Raw genomic sequence first — 9557 nt, forward strand, 5'->3', positions numbered from 1 at the left:
TGAACCCTCACCATCACTCACAGAGCTGATGAACAGCAGGAAAAATCTTCACCACTGACTACCTGCACTCACCTATCACCTTCCCACCTACCTTCCCCAGCCCCCACTCTGTTTATGTTTCAGTTCCCGTCCCCTCCCCCATTTCTGAAGAAGGGTCCTGAACCATCAACTTTCCTGCTCCTCTGATGGTGCCTGGCTCGCTGTGTTCCTCCAGCTCCACACTGTGTCATCTGTGACTCCAACACCTGCAGCTATTGCTATCTCCCTGTGAGCGATGTCAGCTTTGGTTCAATCGGAGCACGGGGCGGGGCCAATGGAAGCGGCCTACCCTCCAGCCAATCAGAGCGAGTGAGATGTTTGTCTGTGTGAAAATCATGTGATCGCCTCTGTCCGCGGGCGCAATATCTCTGCGAATGAGGGTTAGCTGCTTGCCGAAGGTACAGTACACGGGATAAAAAGGAAAGCTGCAAAAAAACGGGAGGGAAATACTTTCGGTATTGACTGAGAGGCTTTATTAGCCGTTGATGCATGTCAGAAAACAAATTTTAACATGCCGGTCCCGTGTTTTGCAGCAAACGGAAAAACTGCTACGGACCTGAGGCTGCGATAGGCAGAGGTAATTGCCACCATCTTTATTAGGGGCAGTGATCTTCGGGACTCATGCCGGATCGCCATATTTATAGGTGGCAACCTGTAGTGGAACGCAAGCGCAGCCTTTCTTGCTTGGGAGGGGAGATTAGGACAAGAGAAATGTTTGTTTTTGTTTTTGTTTTTGTTTTTCTGGACTTCTTTCCCAGACTGAGACACGGCGTGTATTTCCTGGGAAGGACCTTTGACGCTGGCGGAGTACTGGCTTCAGGCAGTATAAATTGCTGCAAGTTATACGTTAGATATTTAATGGAGGAGAAATGTCGAAAACGTGTTCAGAACTGCATGTTCAAAAACAAAGTTGCTGGAAAAGCTCAGTAGGTTTGGTAGCATCTGTGAAAGGAAAAAAAATAACGTTTCGGATCCGCTAATCCTTGCTTAGAACTTCATGTTACCTGTTGCACTCTCACTGTAGGAAGTCCTGCTTTAAATATTATGATCTATTAAAGCATATCCGTTTGCCCAGTATTCATATGATTGGGATCAAATCACTGAAAGTGCTCTGAGTCCCCTTGTGCTCCCTGGTCAAATTTATTAATGTCTGACTTCCTCAGTCTCCAATAATGGGTGTATTTTACCTCTGCATCTTTCTGTGTGGGGGAGCAGGGTGCTTTTAAGAGGAGGATTTATACATAACTAACAGAAACCAAGAGAAATGTTTGCCTTTTCCAGACAATCTTGTGTTTTCTGGATTTCTGTCCAGGCCTGACCGTTATTTGTCTCTTGTGGATTTGCTTTACAGGATATTTATTGAGAATAATTTGCAGACCAGGATCCCAATGCAAGTTCTCCATTAAGCGGAGTGATCAGGATCTGAGTATCATTGACACTTAACAGTGAAAGGAAAGAGGTTTAACCATTCTATGCGTGGGAGAATACTCCTGGTAAGTTTGTAACTTGAAAGCAGGATATTCAAATTTTTGGTTTGATCACCTCTGGGATAAGTGTTCAGTTCTATACCCTGCAGCTGAGAAAGGAGATATTGGCCTGAGAGGGGTAGATTTGTCCAAACAACACCTCGTCTCTTTGAAAGAACTGTCATATTTAGTCCCATTCGCCCACTTCATGATTTTAGTCTATACATTTTTCATTCTTGAATACCTGCAAACTTCCTTTTAAAATTCCTGATGGGCACAAATTCCAGCACCCCTCCAGGTGGAATCTTCCATTTCCTGACAACTCCATTGATCCTGAAACTGCTGAAGTCTGTGTTGATTCCTGAGGTTTATAAATTATTGCATTTAACGTGAAGATGCTGTTCCCTGAGCTTCCATTGAGCTGCATTGAAACAGTATGGGAGGCTGAGATCAGAGTGGGTGTGAGCAGACAATGAAAATGAAAAGGCTGCACTGTGAGTGCTGCTTGGCTAAATGAGAGTGCTTTGGAGTTGGGTGAAACAGAAAGTGAAACTGAAAGATTGAGTGTGATGCTCAGTCTCAGTTTGGGCAGTTCAGAAAGTCTCTCAGTCCTAATGGAAACAGCCAATTGATATTTGATATCGTAAAGAATTTTCTTACAGTTTTTAAAGTATATATTAGCTTAAATAAAGTTAGGGGCTTTAGGTTTATAATAGTAATGTTTGAAATGAAGGGGGAGGACCTAGCTTAATTAAATTCTTTTTAAGGCAGAAACTGGCTTAATCTGGAGAGAAGTCATAACAGAAGACATCACATCTGTGGTGTGCTCCTCTTGCACAATAGAACATAGGCTCTTGATGTTGTGTCGACCTGTGAAACCACACTGAAGCCCATTTAACCCACACTATTCCATTATCATCCATATGTTTATCCAAAGACCACTTAAATGCCCTTAAACTTGGCGAGTCTACTACTGTTGCAGGCAGGGCATTGCACGCCCTTATTACCCTGAGTAAAGAACCTACCTCTGACATCTGTCCGATATCTATGACCCGTCAATCTAAAGCTATATCCCCTCGTGCTAGCCAGCTCCATCTGAGGAAAAAGGATCTCAGTGCCCACCCTATCTAATCCTCATATCATCTTGTATGTCTCTATTAGGTCACCTCTGAACCTTCTTCTCTCTGACGAAAACAGCCTAAAGTCCCTCAACCTTTCCTCATAAGACCTTCCCTCGATACCAGGCAACATTCTGGTAAATCTCCTGTGCACCCTTTCCAATGCTTGCACATCCTTCGTGCAATGCGGTGACCAGAACTCCGAGTGCGGCCGCACCAGAGTTTCGTACCGCTGCAATATGACCTCATGGTTCTGAAACGCAATCCCTCTATCAATAAAAACGAACACATTGTACACCTTCTTAACAACCCTATCAACTTGTGGACACTTTCAGGGATCTATGTACATGGACACCGAGATCTCTTTGCTCATCCACACTATCAAGAATCTTACCATTAGCCCAGTACTCTGTATTCCTGTTACTCCTTCCAATGTGAATCACCTCACAGTTTTCCGCATTAAACTCTGGGACATTACCAGTGTCCCTATTGGCTATTTGTGCAGGAAGTGTGTCCATCTGCAGCTACTGGTTAACTGCTTTTCAGAGCTTGAGCTGTGGGTGCAGTCAGTATGGAGCATCCATGGTAACTGAGAAGGTTGTGGTCGCATTCTCAACAGACTGGTCACGCAGCAGGTGAAGATTACACAGACAGCAAGAGAATGGGTGACTATCAGACAAGTAAAAGGCTCAGAAAGGAAGTGCTAGAGTCATCTCCCTCAAATAGATATACTGTTTTGGGTACTGTTCGGTTGGGGGGTTGGGGGTGGGGGAGAGAGGTGGGGGATGTTGGGGTGGCCACTCGGGAAGCAGCATCAGTCAGGTTCATGGCACTCGGAGTAACTCCGCTGCATAGAAGGGGAGGGAAACGATAAATATGACTGTAGAGACAGGGGATTCAATAGTAAGGGATAGAGAGAGACATGAATCCAGGATGGTATGTTGCCTCCCTGGTGCCAGGATTAGCAATGACATGGAGCAGCTTCAGGACATTCTGGAGTGGGAGGATGAACATCCGATTGTACCAGTGACATAGGAAAACCAAGGGAGGAGGACCTGAAAGCTGAAGATAGGAAGTTAAGAGATACACTAAAATACGAGATCTCAAATATAGTATTGTCAAGCTTGCACCCAGTGCCACATTGTTGTCGGGAGAAGTTTGTGTTGTGTTCAGTTGTACGAGTGACCTTTATTCAGAGCTCTGTTACCACATGTGTGGGAGAGGCCAGAGTCCACTCCAAACCTGGCTTTCACATGAGGCCTAATTCCCCTCTTAAATACAGCTCAGATTGGAAGAGTGGACAATGACATTCAGACTTTCCCTGGCTGATTGTGATATTTTTATTCCATTCGCTAGATGTTATTTACATGCAATATTGTTGTCATTGTTAGCCACACACCCCAAATCAATATACCCAATCCAGTAAGCAAACCACTTTCCTAGGATGGTGACGGCGAGTACGAGGGGGCATAGCTTTAAATTGAGGGGTGAAAGATATAGGACAGATGCCAGAGGTAGTTTCTTTACTCAGAGAGTAGTAAGGGAATGGAACGCTTTGCCTGCAACGCTAGTAGATTTGCCAACTTTAGGTACATTTAGGGTGTCATTGGATAAGCATATGGACGTACATGGAATAGTGTAGGTTAGACGGGCTTGAGATCGGTATGACAGGTCGGCAAAACATCAAGGGCCGAAGGGCCTGTACTGTGCTGTAATGTTCTATGTCCTATGTTCAAACAATCGTGGACAACACTATGTTCAGTCCTAAACCCTTCTATAATCTCCTGAGGTTAGCTCGAAAACTACTTCGTCTGTCTTTGGGACCTTACAATGCTTTGGCAGTTATATTCCTCCTCAGACATTTGCCAGCTGCACCACATTTTTTTGCCAAAAACCAAAATAGTAGCTTATCACTAAGAACTTTTCCAAATTCTCTACTAACTGTAGTGTGGATTGTTAGGAATTGTGATAAAGTCTTTTAAACTCAACTCTGATATAAAGTAACTACAATTTTGTAATACAGTTGACAAATTGTGGAAAAATCCCTCTGTCACTTCAGCTTAAAAGATCAAACAGTGTTTCTGACTTGCTGCTGCAGTTTACAACCCCAACAATTTGTATGCTGCAAATGATTTTTAAAGTGAAGTTTCATTTTCTACTCTAAGCGCTTTCCATTATTACTTTCTTGTTTTAATAAAGAGCATCTATTCAAACTCCACCGAGGGTGAAATTCAGTCACTTTAGAACTTTACCAAGCTGTTAAACAGAACTTGTTTAGATTTCACAAATAACTAAGGCACTAACCATATCTTCACTTTGGATTTTGTAATCTATCTTTGTCACTCTTCCGTTGATCTTTGGATGTAAGAATTTGTTCAAATTATCCGTATCTACATTTCAATTGTTTTATCTCTCTGCAGCCCTGACTTCTCTCTTTATAATCTTCCTTTGCCCCTTCCTATGTTGTTGGTCTTTTAGAGGTTGTGTTTACACCGTTTATTGCTTTGCCTTCCATAATGATGCAGTGAGCTGCTTTTATTGCTGACAAACATTTGCTCAAGGAATTTAGCTAACCGTTTCACGTTAATTGGTTGTTTGCATTTCTGGTTACAATTACCTAAACAGTTCAGAATGCTGTAGGATCAGACTTTTGCTTCTACTTTTCATTAAGTAACAAACTTGTGATTGTGGCTGAACCGGGCCTTTAAACACTGCCTCTTGTTAAAATGCTTATGTGTTTTGAACTGCCTGTTAACAGAAACCCAAGTAAATTCCCTAATGTTCCTTCTCAACAGGACTCTTTTATATCCCCACAGGACCTTTCGTGATCTAATCCCGTAACAGTGTGAGCTGCTACAATGCACATGCTAGTAAAAGCATAAGAGGACAGATGAGATGAGTGCATGGCTGGAGCTATAACTTAAAAAGATTTGGATTCCTGAGGCATTGAGACTGTTTGTTTGTTTCTGGGGAAGGTGGGACATGCACAAGCTTGAACAATTGTCCTGGGCAGAGCTGGGACAGATATTCTTGTTGATGCTTTTGCTAGTTCCACTGGTGAGGATTTAAACTCGTATGACAGGGGAATGGGAACCAAAGTATACCTTTAGCAGTAAAAGACTCAAATCAGCAAATGGGACGTGAAATTAGTTCATGATGTTGTCGGTGGCTGAAAGATTAAAAGAAAGAAGGATTAATCAAGATCAAATCTCTTTTCATACATCAGTCCTGTGATCCCAGGAATTGGTCTGGTGAACCTTCTTTGCGATCATTCAGTAGCCAGACCATCCTTCCTTTGGAAAGGAGAACAAAGGTGCACACTACTGCAGGTGTGGTCTCACCAAGGCCCTTATAGAAAGACATCCCTCCTCCTGTACTCGAATCCTGTCACAATGAAGGCCGAAATATCATTTGCATTCTTCACTACTTGCTGCTGCCTGTTTCCTAAAAGAGAATAGGAGAGAAACACGGAACTAAATGGGGTCAGACAGTCGGGTACAATTGTTGAACACACTGTCCCCATTGTATCGGTGCTGGCCATCAAGCACCTATTTAAGCTAGGCCCGTTTTCTGGCACTCGGTGTGTAACCTATATTATGGTGCAGTGGATGATCATCTCAACACTTCTTCAAGATTGCAATGGTTCCTGCATCTATTAACATTTCAGATGCTGCCAGATCTACTGTGTATCTCCATCTTTTTCTGTTTTTATTCCAGATTTCGGGTATTTTGCTGTGTATTCTTAGTCCTTCAGAAGCATCAGAGGGTATGGGGAGAAAACAGGAATTGGATTCATTTTCAGATGTATAAAATGCCTGCCCTTCATGTCTGTCCAAACTCTATCTCTTTTTGTAGTTTTGGGCAAACGCTGACTGTTTCCTTTCCCTGAAGGACATTAAATGAACCAGTTCAGTTTTACTGATAATCCAGCAGTGCCCCTCAGTGTTGCATCCACAATTGACCAGATTAATTTCTGAGTTTCACAATCTTTGTGTGTGTTCTTCTGGTTTCTCTCTCTCTCTCTCTCTCTACTTTTCTTTTTTTTCTTCAGTTTGAAATTTTGATTGCATTCAGAGAAATCAAACAAAACCACATCCAGATCTGACACTCAATCTGTTTGTCATAACCTAATTATCTCAGGATTTTGAACATTAAAGGAAGAAGCACTGTTCACACCAGGGAGAAATGCGTATTGTCTGTGTGTCGAAGAGTCTTTGAAGATTCATCTGAAATGCCCAAACACCAGCGCAGTCACACTTGGGAGAGACTGTGGAAATGTGGGGATTGTGGGAAGGGATTTATTTACCCATCCCAGCTGGAAATGCACCAACGCAGTCACACTGGGGAGAAACCGTTCATTTGCTCTGATTGTGGGCTGGGATTCACTCAGTCAAGCAACCTGCTGAAACACCGAGTTCACAGTGGGGAGAGACTGTTCACATGTTCCGAGTATGGGAAGGGATTTGCTCGCTCACTCAACCAACCTGCTGAGACACCAGCGAGTTCACTCTGGGGACAGACCATTCACTTGTTCTATGTGTGGAAAGGGATTCACTCAATCATCCCAACTGTTAACACACCAGCAAGTTCACCACAACCACATTTGAAGGATTTTGCCCTTAAATCAAGGAATGAACTTTGATCTTTGGGCTGTTTGTACTGGTGTCATTAGTCCCTGCTCAAAACTTGATCTTCTCTTGGGAAATAAGGTAGGGCAGGTGACTGAGGGGTCAGCAGGGGCGAGAATATTTTGGGGCCTATGATTGTATCTCTATTAGTTTTAAAATAATTATGGAAAAGGATAGACTTTGGTCTAAGAGTCAAAGTTTTAAATGAGACTAAGGCCAATTTTGACACTACTATGCTCCTTAAAAGCACAGTAAGACCGCCTATGTGTGGGAATGCACGAGTTGGGTGAGATACAAAAAAGTATTTTACATCAGTATTTACTGTGATCAAGGATACAAAAGCTAAAGAACTTAGAGAAATGAATGTGTATCTTGAAAAGTTCCATGTTGTGGAGGAGGTGGTGCTGGATGCCTTACAGACCATAAAGGTGGATAAATCCCCAGGACCTCTTCAGGTGTATTCTCGAACTTTGCGGGAAGCTAGGCTTGCAATTGGGCCCCTTGCTCAGATATTTGCACCATTGACAGTCATAGGTGAGCTGTTACACTGGAGGTTGGCTAATCTGGTGCCATTGTTTAAGAAAGGTGGTAACAGAAAACCAGGGAACAATAAACTTTTGGTGAGCCTGACGTCAGCTGTGGGTAAGTTGTTGGAGGGAATTCTGAGGGATAGGATTTACATATATTTGGAAAGCGTGGACTGAATGGGGAATAGTCGACATGGCTTTGTCCATAGGAAATTATGTCTTACTAACTTGATTGAGTTTTTTTGAAGAAGTTAGAAACAAGATTGATGGCAGAGCGGTGGATGTTTTCGATATTCCGCATGGTCGACTGATTAACAAGGTTAGATCACATGGAATCCAGGGAGAGCTGGCCATTTGGAAAGGCGTTTGACCTGCAGTATGCTGCAAGGATTGGTACTTAGTAGCTATAACTCGTACATTCACATCCAAATCATCTTTATAAATGACAAAATGGAGTGGACCCAGCTCTGATCCTTGCAGCACACCACTGGTCACAGGCCTCCAGTCTACAAAGCAACCCTCCACCAGCACTCCGTCTTCTACCTTCAAGTCAGATCTGTTTCCAAATGACTGGTTCTCTCTGTATTCCATGTGATCTGACCTTGCTCATCAGTCTACCATGAGGAACCTTGTCAAACGCCTTAGTGACATCCATATAGAATACATCCACCTCTTTGCACTATTCAATCCTCTTTGTTCCTCCATCAAAAAAAAATCAAGTCAGTGAGACATGATTTCCTACACACACAGCCATGTTGATTATCCCTAATCAGTCCCTCCCTTTCCAAATATTTCAAGTACTATCCCTCAGGATTCCTAGAACGACTTTCCCACCACTAATATCAGGCTCACTGGCCTATAGTTCCCTGGCTTTTCCTTACCACCTTTCTTAAATAGTGGCACCACATTAGCCAACTTCTGGTCCCTCACCTGTGGATATCGATGACACAAATATCTCAGCAAGGGGCCCAGCAATCACTTGCCTAGCTTCCCTCCGAGTTCTCGGATACGCCTGATCAGGTCCCAGGAATTTATCCGCTTTTATGCGTTTAAAGCATCACTACCTCTGTAATATGGATAATTTTCACGATGTTGCTATTTATTTCCCCACAGTCTATATCTTCCATATCCTTTTCTGTAGTAAATACTGATGCATAATACTTGTTTTATTATATTCCCCATTTCTTGCAATTCCACACATAGGAGGCATTGCTGCTTTTTAAGGGGCCCTATCTCCCCATAGTTATCCTTTTTGTTCTTAATCTATTTGTAGAATCCCACTGGATTTTCCTTAATACTATTTGCCTAAGTTACCTCATGTTCCCTTTTTGCCCTACTAATTTCCCTCTTAAGTATACTATTGTCATTATACTCTTGTAAGCATTCACTCAATCTCTGCTGTCTATACCTGACTTGTCCTTCCTCCTTTTTCTTGACCAAAACCTTGATTTCTCTAGTCATCCAGAATTCCCTATACCTACCAGCATTGTCCTTCACCCGAACAGGAGTATACTGTCCCTGAACTCTCGTTATCTCTTTTTTTTGAAGGCTTCCCACTTTCTAACCTTTCTTTTTTACCTGCAAACATCTGCCCCAATCAACTTTTGAAAGCTCTTGTGTAATACCATTAAAATTGGCCTTCCCCCAATATAGAGCTTTAACTTTCAGATCCGGTCTACTCTTTTCCATCACTATTTTAAAACTAATAGAATTATGGTCACTGGCCCCAAAGTCCTCCCCTGCTGATACCCTAGTCACCTGTCCTGCTTTATTTGCCAA

General features: G+C 42.7%; 1 long non-coding RNA gene across 2 annotated transcripts; it reads left to right on the forward strand.

Annotated features, from left to right (window-relative positions):
* The first annotated feature begins 355 nt into the window (after positions 1-355).
* LOC132207816 (uncharacterized) lies at positions 356-8450 on the forward strand. Of its 2 annotated transcripts, XR_009443864.1 has the most exons (4): positions 356-437; positions 573-616; positions 1391-1532; positions 5440-8450. It is a non-coding gene; the product is annotated as an uncharacterized LOC132207816 (long non-coding RNA). The 2 variants fall into 2 exon arrangements; XR_009443863.1 differs by having other exon boundaries at positions 389-616.
* The last annotated feature ends 1107 nt before the right edge of the window (positions 8451-9557 follow it).

Source organism: Stegostoma tigrinum, unplaced genomic scaffold (genome assembly GCF_030684315.1).
Source record: "Stegostoma tigrinum isolate sSteTig4 unplaced genomic scaffold, sSteTig4.hap1 scaffold_166, whole genome shotgun sequence".
In the NCBI taxonomy this organism is placed as follows: Eukaryota; Metazoa; Chordata; class Chondrichthyes; order Orectolobiformes; family Stegostomatidae; genus Stegostoma; species Stegostoma tigrinum.